This window comes from Rhamphochromis longiceps, linkage group LG16, assembly GCF_057381845.1.
Source record: "Rhamphochromis longiceps isolate RC_006_pf linkage group LG16, R_longiceps_female_GT1.1, whole genome shotgun sequence".
In the NCBI taxonomy this organism is placed as follows: domain Eukaryota; kingdom Metazoa; phylum Chordata; class Actinopteri; order Cichliformes; family Cichlidae; genus Rhamphochromis; species Rhamphochromis longiceps.
The window spans coordinates 11251155-11263265 of NC_140572.1; positions in this window are offsets into that span (position 1 = coordinate 11251155).

Genomic DNA, 12111 nt, shown 5'->3' on the forward strand with positions numbered 1-12111 from the left:
TTAATGTTAATGTTGTGCAAAACTGTGTGGCTTTTAACAAGATTTTCTGTGTATTTAGCAGGTGAAATTATGTCAGTTGACCTCAGAGTGTCAGGATGCTGAAGAACCTGAGGCCAACATATTGTTAGATTAGTAAGCAAAAGTTTTCTCTGATTAAGATTTTTGGGGTTGTTGTTTTATTGATGGGTTGATTCTGTCAGTTAGGTTTGGCTTGTTTTCTTATTTCAATAGAGGGAGTTTTATTAAACATGGACATGTCTATAATGGGCCTTTATAATTGTAACAGTGCACTTAGGGAAATCGTGGCAGGTGATTATGTTTTGTGTTTTGATGAGCTAATAATCAGCTCTCTTTTTCTCATTTTTGTTCTAAGCAGGCCTGCAAGATTGAATTAACAGCGCTGTAAAAGTTTTGGGAGAACAAATTTAAGATGACCTTTTCCAGATTACAACTGGCTGAGGAGAAGGCCATCTGTGTCGATCTGATCAGGTTGTAAGATAATAAAGAACTCTTTTCCAAAAACAAAAAACAAAACAAAATAAAACAAATGAATGAGCTCATGTTGCTGAGGGTGGAGAATTTGATTATTAGTCTCCACTGTCAGCAAATATCTTGAGTGAATGACTGAATGTGTGACTGAAATGTGACCTGACACTGAGACAAAGACGGGACCAAGGTTAGGATGCGAAGGGGGAATGCTTTGCTTTGTTTTGCTTTGCCATGAGCAGGAGGAGAAGAGAGAACGGAGGGGAGACTGAAAGGTTCACATGAGAGTTTGGAGCTGCAGACTTTTTTGGGTCGCTGATGTCTGCTTTAAGAAAATTCTGTTTTATTGACTGGGTTTAGATTATGGTAGTACATTATATAGTTGGGAAGATGCCAAATGCTAAAGGGGAGAAAATGTTGGACGTTACTCATGTTACTATTAACAAAAGCAGGCCACCGTAGAAGTCAATTAAATTTTATAGAGAAAGATAGTTACAACCAAAGTAATATATAGAAAAATAAAATAGAATAGGAAGTTGTTGACCTGTCCTTTATGGGCTGAACTGTCATTGCTTGCTGTACCGGAGGAGTTGGTGAAGATGATGGCTGAATAGGTGGCTGAGCTGATGATAAGGCTGATGAGTCGTCTACCAACTGAGCTATTGACTGGGCTATGGATTGTGAGGCTGAATGTGATGGAGGTGACGGCTGGGCAGCTGACTCAAAAAACACAGCCCCGGTATAAACAGTCACAAGGTCTGGCGAAACAGACAGAGTGTCTTTTCCACTCACCACAGCAACTCAGAAGCCTCGGGACCCAGCTGTGGCGATGGGCGTCGGCGGCGTGAACGTCGCTTCCTTCTCGGGGATAGCTCCGACCGGCCGGGTAATTCCACATCCGGCGGGCCGGGCCGCAGATTGCCCGGCGGGCAGTGCAAAACATTCACCACCGGGCTGGGTCGGGAAGCAGTAGCGGCTGGAGGTGAAGGTGCAGTTCTTTCAGAAGGAAGTCCTGTGCAAGCGGGTGAAGAGAGTCCAGTAGCCAGGGGTGAGCAGAAATTAGCTGCTGTAGCCTGGCTTCTACAGCGCGGTGAAATTCCTCTCCCTCACGTTCAAGCCACAGGTTAACCAACCTCGAAACAGAGTCAATCACTTCCTCCCGAAACTCCTGGGAAGGTGCGGATAATGCTGGGTCCATGTTTGGTCGGCTCGTACTGTCACGGCTGGGGCAGCAGTCGTGTTGTGGAATGAAAGGAGGACCCAAAATGCAGGCAGCCGACTGATGATATGAGTGAGGTTTTATTTACAGGTGACAGTGGCAGGAACAGGCAACGAATCATGAGACATACTAACGGAAACCTAAACTGGGAAAACTAAAGAGCAACTAGAAATCCTCAGGGCACGGGGTGAAAAGCAGAGAGATGCAGACTGACGGAGGATACCAAAAACGCAGAGATACACAGATGAACGCAGACGAGCCGACAATGAACACAGACCGACACCCACTAAATATACACACACAAGGTAATCGGGTAATCACACACAGGAGGGAAGAACAGCTGAACCCAATACACATGAGGTCCGGAGGAGACAATCTGAACACAATGACAACAGACACAGACTTTCAGAACAAAACAGGAAATCTAGAACCTAAACCGGACACAAGGGGGGAGGGCACCGAAGAACTAGAACAGAAGGACATAATCATAAAACACAAAACGCTGGGCCAACGACCCAGCACCATGACAGAGGGGAGAAGAGACGGTGAGAAAGGGGGGAAGAAAGAAAGAAAAACAAACAAAACACCTGGATCACCTGTATGGAGAAAAAAAAACAGAAGAGAAAGCAAACAAAAAAAGAGCAGCATAATAAACACAGCACCATCACAATAAACTAGCTAGCAGTAGATAACAGTAGATACTGAAAATAAACGATATTGTGCAGCACGCAAGATCGACAGTGCACAATGTGCTTTGAGGCAGCAGCCAAGAAAGGTGTAGTCGCGTCTGTGAACACCCGTGTGTACACCTGTGTGTACACCTGCGTGGATCAGCATGCTTGTATTCCAAAGGTTTCTCCATGTAGCGATCTGCTAGGGAGTGTGGGGAGCCATAGCCCCGTCCCCCAGGGCATTAAGCAGGTATGGAGGAGATCTAGGCCCCAGATATCCAGAAGCCCCAGAGTACAAGGACCCGAGGAGGACCACCAAAGGGGGGGGAACCGCAGGGAGTGTGGTGAGGGGAGATAGGCCTCCGTACTTTGGAGGGCCTGCGATGTACCCAGAGAGGTTGAGTCTAAGACCCAACCTGACATATAGACACAGACAAACAGGCGCACGCGGACACAAACGTGCGTTCCCACCCCCATATACACAACCAAATACTCGGCACTCACCCAACGTGTAGACAGACACAAATAGACACTGCACAGAAAGTCGCACTCCCCAATCATACTCTATATCCCGGGTCCAGGTACCCTCGCCCCCAGAGGGGCAAGCCGCACCTAGACCCAGGAGATGTAACCCTTCTCTCTGGGGTGGAGGCAAGCGGACCACCTCCTTATCTGCAGTAGCAGGGAGGCCCCGCATCCCAGACCCCAATCTGACGGCTAACAGAACCGGGGTGAGTGAAGACCCCAAACCTCCCTACGCCCGCTCATATGTAGTGTTGCTGTGTGCTGTTCTAAAGTGCATTTAAAACACAGGAGAGCATGGTTCCTGCTTCCTCTCAGAGAGCAGCCCGGCTCCTCCCGAAAACCCTTAGTGTCTATGTGCATTTAAAAAGGCTACAGTCTTAAAGGGCTGTGCTTGTAACACTCTGCCTTCATATTAAATATATTTTTCATATTTTTTTACAACTATTTCTTCACATCAATATGCGGGCCGCAAGTAGAGGTGACGTGGGCCGCAAATGGCCCGCGGGCCGCGAGTTTGAGACCCCTGCAGTATACAGTGTACCAAAATGCTGTTTCACTCTAAGCCGCATGGTGCATTTATAAATATATAAAGGATATATCTCCAAGAGATATAAAATTAGGAATTATAAATGAATAACATGCTAAGTTTCAGTAAGACCTTAGTAGTGGTTTCCAGTATGATCCGCTGTTTTTGTTTACAGTTCCTGTTCAAACAGTGTTCTGCCACACAAAGGATGTCCTACAGTTGCCTCCATCCTGTAGACTGCTGCCATCTGTGGCCACAGTTGGCTGTCATGTCTGGAAGCTAACTTCACTACAAGCCACTGGAATCAACAATTTGTGCGATGGGCATGTCTGTGTCCTCTTACGAAGAATTGAACCTCTGCAAACTGTGGGGGAAACAGCTTGTTAAAGTTGTTTGCTCATTGCAGAGTGTGGATGAAACCTGATGTTAATTGAGGTCACCATAACAAGACAATAATCTAACTATAATGAGCAATATTAATACCAGGTTAATGACAAAACTATTTACCAATTGTGTGTGAGACAGTGAGTATAAAAAAAAGTTGTGTTGCGTTAACAGGTTTGGTTGAGAGAAAGAGGAGGCTCCTCATCTTGAAAACTGAAAGAGCTTGGTGAGAAGGTGGAGAAGGCCATGAGGACTCACATGCAGGACTCTGAATTAGGAAGCTTCACAAGCAATTTATTTACACAGTTCACCGAGCGTATACACAAATCTGCAGAAATAGTGCTATGTACAAAAGTGGGGTGATGGGGCTCCAGGGAAATCCAGGGAAACAGACTTTCGCTCTTCTTGCAACAATCCACACACATGATCAGGCTGTCTTTCTCCGACACTCACCACACGGGAAACGGGAAAACAGTCCTGGGAGTCTGTACACAGGGAAATGTTCGGTAGTTCAATGCTCAGAAACACGAAGGGAAAACTTAGCTGGCAACTTGATGACACTAACGCGAGTCAAACACAATGATCAAGTGAAGAACAGCAGTCATCGTCTGGCTTAAATGCTGGTTGCGTTAATAAGCCTCAGGTGCTTCCTCCTCCAAGGGGCGTGGGCCGAGGGCGTGAACCCCGGCGAGATACAGGAAGAGAGAGAAAGAGAGGAGGCGAGAGAGAGAGAGAGAGAGAGAGAGAGAGAGAGAGAGAGAGCGAGAGCGAGAGAGAAACAGCTGATGAGCGCCCTGCTGATCCCCCAGGCTGTGACAGTATCAATAATATACAAATCTTCAATGCTGTGAATGCCCCTGTCGTACCAAGTTTTGATAGTTTATCATTCCAGTCCTTTAGCCATAAAGGGATGGCATTAAGATTTGCCGCCCAATAATACGTGTGCAAGTTTGGCAGTGAAAGCCCACCTATGTGTTGGTCTTTCCATAAATTCTTTTCCTGTGTGAGGTGATTTATTATTCCATAAACAAGAAGAAAACATTCGATTTAATTACTTGAATAAAGTCTTGATGCATTCTCAATCATCCAGAAAAGTAAATCTCCAAAAGTTGATTCTGTTCATCTGGACGTAGCGTTTTGTGAGAGAAACGTTTCGTCACTCACCCAAGTGACTTCTTCAGCTGACTGCAGGTTTCCCCAATCTTATTAAGAGTACATTTGCATAATGACTGAAACCAGCCCACTGAAGGGACAATGGGCTGGGAGGTCAGTTCCTTCATCATAATTATGCAAATTCTCATGACCACTGATCAACAACCACTGACCAAAACCCACTGACCAAAGACCAAAAAAATCTAAATCTTGAGCCCATAAAAGAGGTCAAAGTAACAGAACTCTACTCAAGGTTGACAAAAAAACAATACTGATAACTCAAACAAGCTGACTGTTAGGTTTAATGTATGTATTGTAGGTTGCCATTTAGAAAGCTAGAATGCTTCTGTTTGCTATCTCGGTAACCTAAGCATATGACTACGTACATGACTTTGATAAGGGGAACAAGCAGCCTTGAGAAGAACAGATTCTACCAACAACAATCTGGGAGAGCTGCACTCCCATCATATAACCACACACAATGTATAATCACGCTTGCACAGCACAATCACACTTTGTATCTAGTTATAGTAATTTCTCATAGGTAATACAGCAACAAGCTTTATGAATATTCATGTGTATAACCAATAAAAACAACCTGCAGGGGGAAAGCAAGTTGAAGTGGGTTGGAGACAGCTGCTTCCCCCTCGCGAGTGAAAACTTGAGCTCTGTGTGACCTTGTTCCTGAGTGAGTTTCTGTTTTATCCAGCAGTATCAGGGGTAAAACTCTGACACTGACCTAACTAAACACGATGAAGGGGAAACTTAAATAGTGGCTGATTAGCCCACAAAAACACAAAAAGGGGTAAAAACACACAAAGCCTAACTGAAACTAACATAACAAACTAATTCTAAACCAAAACCAGTTATTCACTGTCCTTTAAATTAATTCCTATATTTAAAGACAGACAAATGTGAATCCAGTGTTATGTATAAGCCTCTACACTGATATTGCCACTGTGTGGCTGAAACTGCAGCCATCACACTGACAAAGAATATCCATGCCTCATCCCCATTAGAAAATTGAATGGACCACTTAAGAATATTGAGGAGGAGAGTAAAAACAACCATGGTCCAGAAGAGCTTGGTCGTTTTTACTCTCCTCCTCAATATTGAACCCTTAACAGACTCCATTAATTTTCAGTACACTCATAATGTCATGGTACAGAACCTGAATCATTGCTTTAAAACCTGGGCTGAAAGCAAAAAGCACTCAAAGTTTACCACAAATATTGGTGTTTAACCCGGTCAAAAGTTTTTTGTTGGTCTATAAAAATGAGACCAATATCTATGTCCAAAGAGCTAGAGATTTTCAAAATATCTTGAATTAAAGTGATATTATCACTTATTAGTCTGCTTGTTTGGTCTCCATGAATGACAGAAGCCATCATATCCCAAAGTTTAGTCCCCAAGGCTTTGGAAAGAATCTCACAGTCTGAACACAGAAAAGAGACTGGTTGCCAGTTTTTCAAATTGCATAGAGCTCCCTTCTTTGGTAGCAGAGTAATGACCACTCTTCTACAGCTCAGAGGCAGAAAGCCTCTATGCAGACTATTCGTGATAACCTCCAGCAAATCCTCATCCATCACCGACCAAAAAGATCTGTAAAATTCGACAGGAAGACCATCTATGCCAGTGTGATGCCTGTTGTACTCCTTAGCATCTAACATCCTCTTCAACTTTTCTACCTTAGTGAACATAATGATGTCGGGCCAGGTAGGATCCAGAAGAGAAGGAAGTATTAGCACTGTGGTGCAAAGCTGAGCTGAGCTGTTCTGTAACCACTCTGAAGGGGGATAGATCTATAGTCAAGAAGAGCCAGATAGGAATCCCTGGCTTTTTTAACAGTTTGAACAGCCAGTACCAATACTCTTTGGAAACCTTGGACTGCTGGTGAGATGCTTCAATCTATATGATCCATGACCCATATGTAACTGCAAAAATGCCAAAGAGATGTCATGAAAACTGAGGGCCATTATCTTCCAAATGACTTCCAAAATACCATGGTTTGCAAAAATAGACCTTAGATGTACAATGGCATTTAAACACAATATATAATCATATATAATGTAATGTGTAAAGACTTATATCAAATGATAAAAATAGATTTTACAGCGTCACACCAACAGTCACAGGACATGCTTTGACCTTTTTCCATTAAATGTAAATACCTGAATCAGTCACAAAATTATTGTCAACTGCCATAAATTATTCATAATTATCTGCCCATACTGACCATGGAACACCAGTATGATGAAACTTAAGACCATAGTTTATGAAAAGTTGAATGAGTTGTTATAAAAATTACAAATGGATAAATTCATGGAAGATGATATGCTTTATCTAAAACATGAGTAAAGATGATTTGGTAATGTGACTTTAAGTTTGTACAACAAATTAATTTATGTTCTGACTAAGCTATTGCAACCTTTGAAATAAGATCTCAAAGGATTATTTACACTCATGAAAACTTCTTTTTCCATATGACTATCCAGTTGCTGAGTTTGCAGGCAGTTTTTTTTTTTTCTCGTATGTGCATCGAGACTTGGTGAGGGATGGTGAAGGAGCTCAGACCCTGGTTCAGCCCGGAGAATTGTGGAGTTAAAATGTATTCATGGTGAAATTTACGAATATCCTACGAATGGGTCTATATGGTTCTGTGCGGCCTACACACAGTTTAATGCTTATCCTATGCCCTGAATTGACGAGCTCCGGGACTGATTGGGCACTGCTCTTTTTTCACAACACTAGATTTGACCAAGGGATACTGGCAAATTAACTAGTCTCCAGAGTCTAAGGAAAAAATGACCTTCTACATCTTGTATGGCTTTTGCCAATTCATTTTCAGCTCTGCTTGTTCAGAGCCAGGCCACTTTCCACTTTCTCATGTACAGGGTGCTGCAACCGCACATGCATGTGCTGCTGCCTACTTGTATGACATTATCAAAGACAATGACACCTGGTCGGCGCATGTACAGATGATGGCCATGATGCAGGAGTCTCTGAGGCAAGCGGGGCTCTTGGCTGCCCCCAAAAAGTGTGCTTTGGACATACGGAGGTACAGTATTTGGTGTACCACTTGGGGATGGGCAGGTGCACCCTCAAACAGGAAAGACAGCGGCAATCGAATCCTGCCAGACCCCCAAAACCAAAAACAGAGGTGAGGCGGTTTTGGGGGGCTGGTCAGCTGCTATCACTTTATTTACTGACCAGCCCCCTTACCTACCTGTTTTGTCAGCAAAAGGATCAACTGTCAGGGTCCTGGGTCTGAGCGACCCAGGATCCCTGATCAGTTATGGACTAATATTATAATATATATTTTGTATTGCTGTCCCTCGTTATCCCTGCTTGTATGTGTGTGTGTGTATGTGTTTCTGCGGGCGCCTTCAGGCCTGGTGGGTGTGGCCTTGCTGGCGGACTGGCCACACCCGAGCTGGTCTGTTTGTGAGTGTGAGCTTACCAAGTGAACTGAGGGTACTAACTACTGCCTCTATTTTCCCAGGAAGGATTGCTGGATGAGAGGGCAGCAGACACAGAGTGCACTGGCACTAGGGAGCAGGCACATGGGCACAAACACTGGGAGAAGACACGGAGTGGAAGTCGGGAGCACACGGGGATGTATTATTGTTGTGTATCAGTTCCATCACTGTAAATAAACGCACTGCTTGTACATAGAGCACCGCGCCTGGGTCCTCCTTCTCCACACCCCCCACGGTTTGCCATGCCGAACCGTGACATCAACTGTGTACAGCAAGAAGTTGTCTGAGCGAAAGAGTGCTTGGCGATCCAGGGGGTGACCAACATTCAAGTTCAAGATAGAGAGAGAGTTACCTCCTATTAGTATTGTTACCTCCTATTAGTTAGAAGGGACAGTGTGTTTGAGTGTGTATGCATATGGGTGTTTGTGTCCATAGGCTGGTGGATACTGATGTCTCTGTACCAGATGGCCTTTCAAACCTCTGCTCAGACCATTCCAGTGCATTAATAATGTCACTGCCTTAATTGCATTGGTATCCAGCTCTGCAATTGTTCAAGTTCAAGGTGATCAGTGGGTGTGTGTGTGTGTGTGTGTGTGTGTGTGTGTGGCACGGTGTGATTTATGGCTGAGCTGCAGGGGAGGTGTGGAGGGTTCAGCGGAAGTGCCAGGTCATGCTGCCTATTATCAATTAAACACATCTCCCTTAATTTGTCTCAATATTACTCTAGGAAAGTCTACCTGACTAGGTAGAGTTAAACTGAGTGTATGGAGTCCTGTGGGGGGTTCTGCCATAACCATCTTGTTACACTAGTATGTAAGTAATCAAAAGACCTCATCATCATCAACCCACTGTCATGGTCCTGGGTCGTTGACCCAGCGTTTTGTGTTTTGTGATCATTTTCCTCTGTTCTAGTTCTTCGGTGCCCTCCCCCCTTGTGTCCGGTTCAGGTTCTAGATTTCCTGTTTTGTTCTGAAAGTCTGTGTCTGTTGTCATTGTGTTCAGCTTGTCTCCTCCGGTCCTCATGTGTATTGGGTTCAGCTGTTCTTCCCTCCTGTGTGTGATTACCCGATTACCTTGTGTGTGTATATTTAGTGGGTGTCGGTCTGTGTTCATTGTCGGCTCGTCTGCGTTCTATGGTGTTCCGTTCCTGTCTCTGCCCCACACCCCTTTTGTATGCTCTCAGGTTTGTCATTTAGTTCTGCCAGTTTAGGTTTCTTCAGTTGTTTTCTCATGCTTCGTTGTCTGTTCTGCCACTGTCACCTGTAAATAAACCCTCACTCATATCATCAGTCGGCTGCCTGCATTTTGGGTCCTCCTTTCCTCCAACACCACACGGCTCACCCCGCCAGCCGTGACAGTACAAGCCGACCAAACATGGACCCAGCAGCATCCGCACCTTCCCAGGAGTTTCGGGAGGAAGTAATCGACTCCGTTTCAAGGTTGGTCAACCTGTGGCTCGAACGTGGAGAGGGAGAGGAGTTTCACCGCGCTGTAGAAGCCAGGCTACAGTAGCTAATTTCTTCTCACTCCTGGCTACTGGACTCTCTTCACCCGCTCGCACAAGACTTCATTCTTAATGAGCTTCACCTCCAGCCGCTACCGCTTCCCAACCCAGCCCGGCGGTGAAGGTTTTGCCCGGCCCGCCGGAGGTTTTGCCCGGCCCGCCGGAGCAGTCGGCAGGGAGGAAGTGACGATCACGCCGTCAGCGCGTCACCCCACAGCCGGATATTAGGACTTCAGAACTGCCGGCTGTGGTGAGTGAGAAGGACCCTTTTTTGGACTGTGGGACAGTTTATTCAGGGGCCTTGTTTTGTGCAGCAGATGACAAGGAGAACTGTTTGTTGCCTGTTCATTCTCCTGCTCAGCTGTCTTTACCCCAGTTAGCTTCCCAGCCAGAAGCTCAGTTAACTGCCCAGCCGTCACCTCCATCTCATTCAGCCTCACTACCCATAGCCCAGTTACAGTCACAGTCAGACTTATTAGACACCATGTTACAGTCCATAGCCCAGTCAATAGCTCAGTTGGTAGGAGACTCATCAGCCTTATTATCAGCTCAGCCATCGTCTTCACCAACTCCTCCTGTACAACAAGTTGAGTCAATCCAACCCGAAAAGAACTACACTGAACAAAAATATAAACGCAACACTTTTGTTTTTGCTCCCATTCCCCATGGGATGGACGTAGAGACCTAAAATCCATTCCAGATACACAATATAACCATCCCTCCCAAACAGTGGTCACAAATCAGTCCAAATGTGTAGTAGTAGTGGGCACATCTGCTATATTGAGATAATCCATCCCACCTCACAGGTGTGCCACATCAGGATGCTGATCTGACATCATGAGTAGTGCACAGGTGTACCTCAGACTGCCCACAACAAAAGGCCACCCTGGAATGTGCAGTTTTTTGCGCTATTGGGGGTCTGGGGACCCAGAAGCGGTCAGTATCTGGTGTGACCACCATTTGCCTCATGCAGTGCAACACATCGTCGCATGGAGTCTATCAGATTGTCAATTGTGGCCTGTGGAATGTTGGTCCACTCCACTTCAATGGCTGTGCGAGGTTGTTGGATATTCGTGGGAACTGGTACACGCTGTCGTATATGCCGGTCAAGCACATCCCGAACATGCTCAAAGGGTGACATGTCCGGTGAGTATGCTGGCCATGCAAGAACTGAGACATTCTCAGCTGCCATCTGCCCTGAACAATGTGAACCATGATTCATCCGTGAAGCGCACACCTCTCCAACGTGCCAGATGCCATCGAATGTGAGCATTTGCCCACACAAGTCTGTTACGGCGACGAGCTGGAGTCAGGTCAAGACCCCGATGAGGACGACGGGCATGCAGTTGAGCGTCCCTGAGACGGTTTCTGACAGTTTGTGCAGAAATTGTTTGGTTGTGCAAACCAATTGTTCCAGCAGCTGTCTGGGTGGCTGGTCTCAGACGATCTTGGAGGTGAACCTGCTGGATGTGGAGGTCCTGGGCTGGTGTGGTTACACGAGGTCTGCGGTTGTGAGGCCGGTTGGATGTGCTGCCATATTCTCTGAAACGCCTGTGGAGACGGCTTATGGTTGAGAAATGAACATTCAATGCGCGGGCGACAGATCTGGTTGACATTCCTGCTGTCAGCATGCCAATTGCACGCTCCCTCATTGCTTGTGGCATCTGTGGCATTTTGCTGTGAGACAAAACTGCACATTCCAGGGTGGCCTTTTGTTGTGGGCAGTCTGAGGTACACCTGTGCACTACTCATGATGTCAGATCAGCATCCTGATGTGGCACACCTGTGAGGTGGGATGGATTATCTCAATATAGCAGATGTGCCCACTACCACACATTTGGACTGATTTGTGACCACTGTTTGGGAGGGATGGTTATACTGTGTATCTGGAATGAATTTTAGGTCTCTACGTCCATCCCATGGGGAATGGGAGCAAAAACAAAAGTGTTGCGTTTATATTTTTGTTCAGTGTATTTTTCAACTGTTCATTCCAAGCAGAGAGACAAACCACCCAATATTGTAATCAGTCCTCAAAAGCTGGCCAGTTCAGAGACTGTGAGTGTGACTCTGGACCCCTGGAGGTTAAGAAGCCAGCTGAGGACTGCACCCGGCTGTCGCTGCCTGAGCTGAGTCAATGCTCTGTGCAGCTGCAGGCTGCTTTGTGT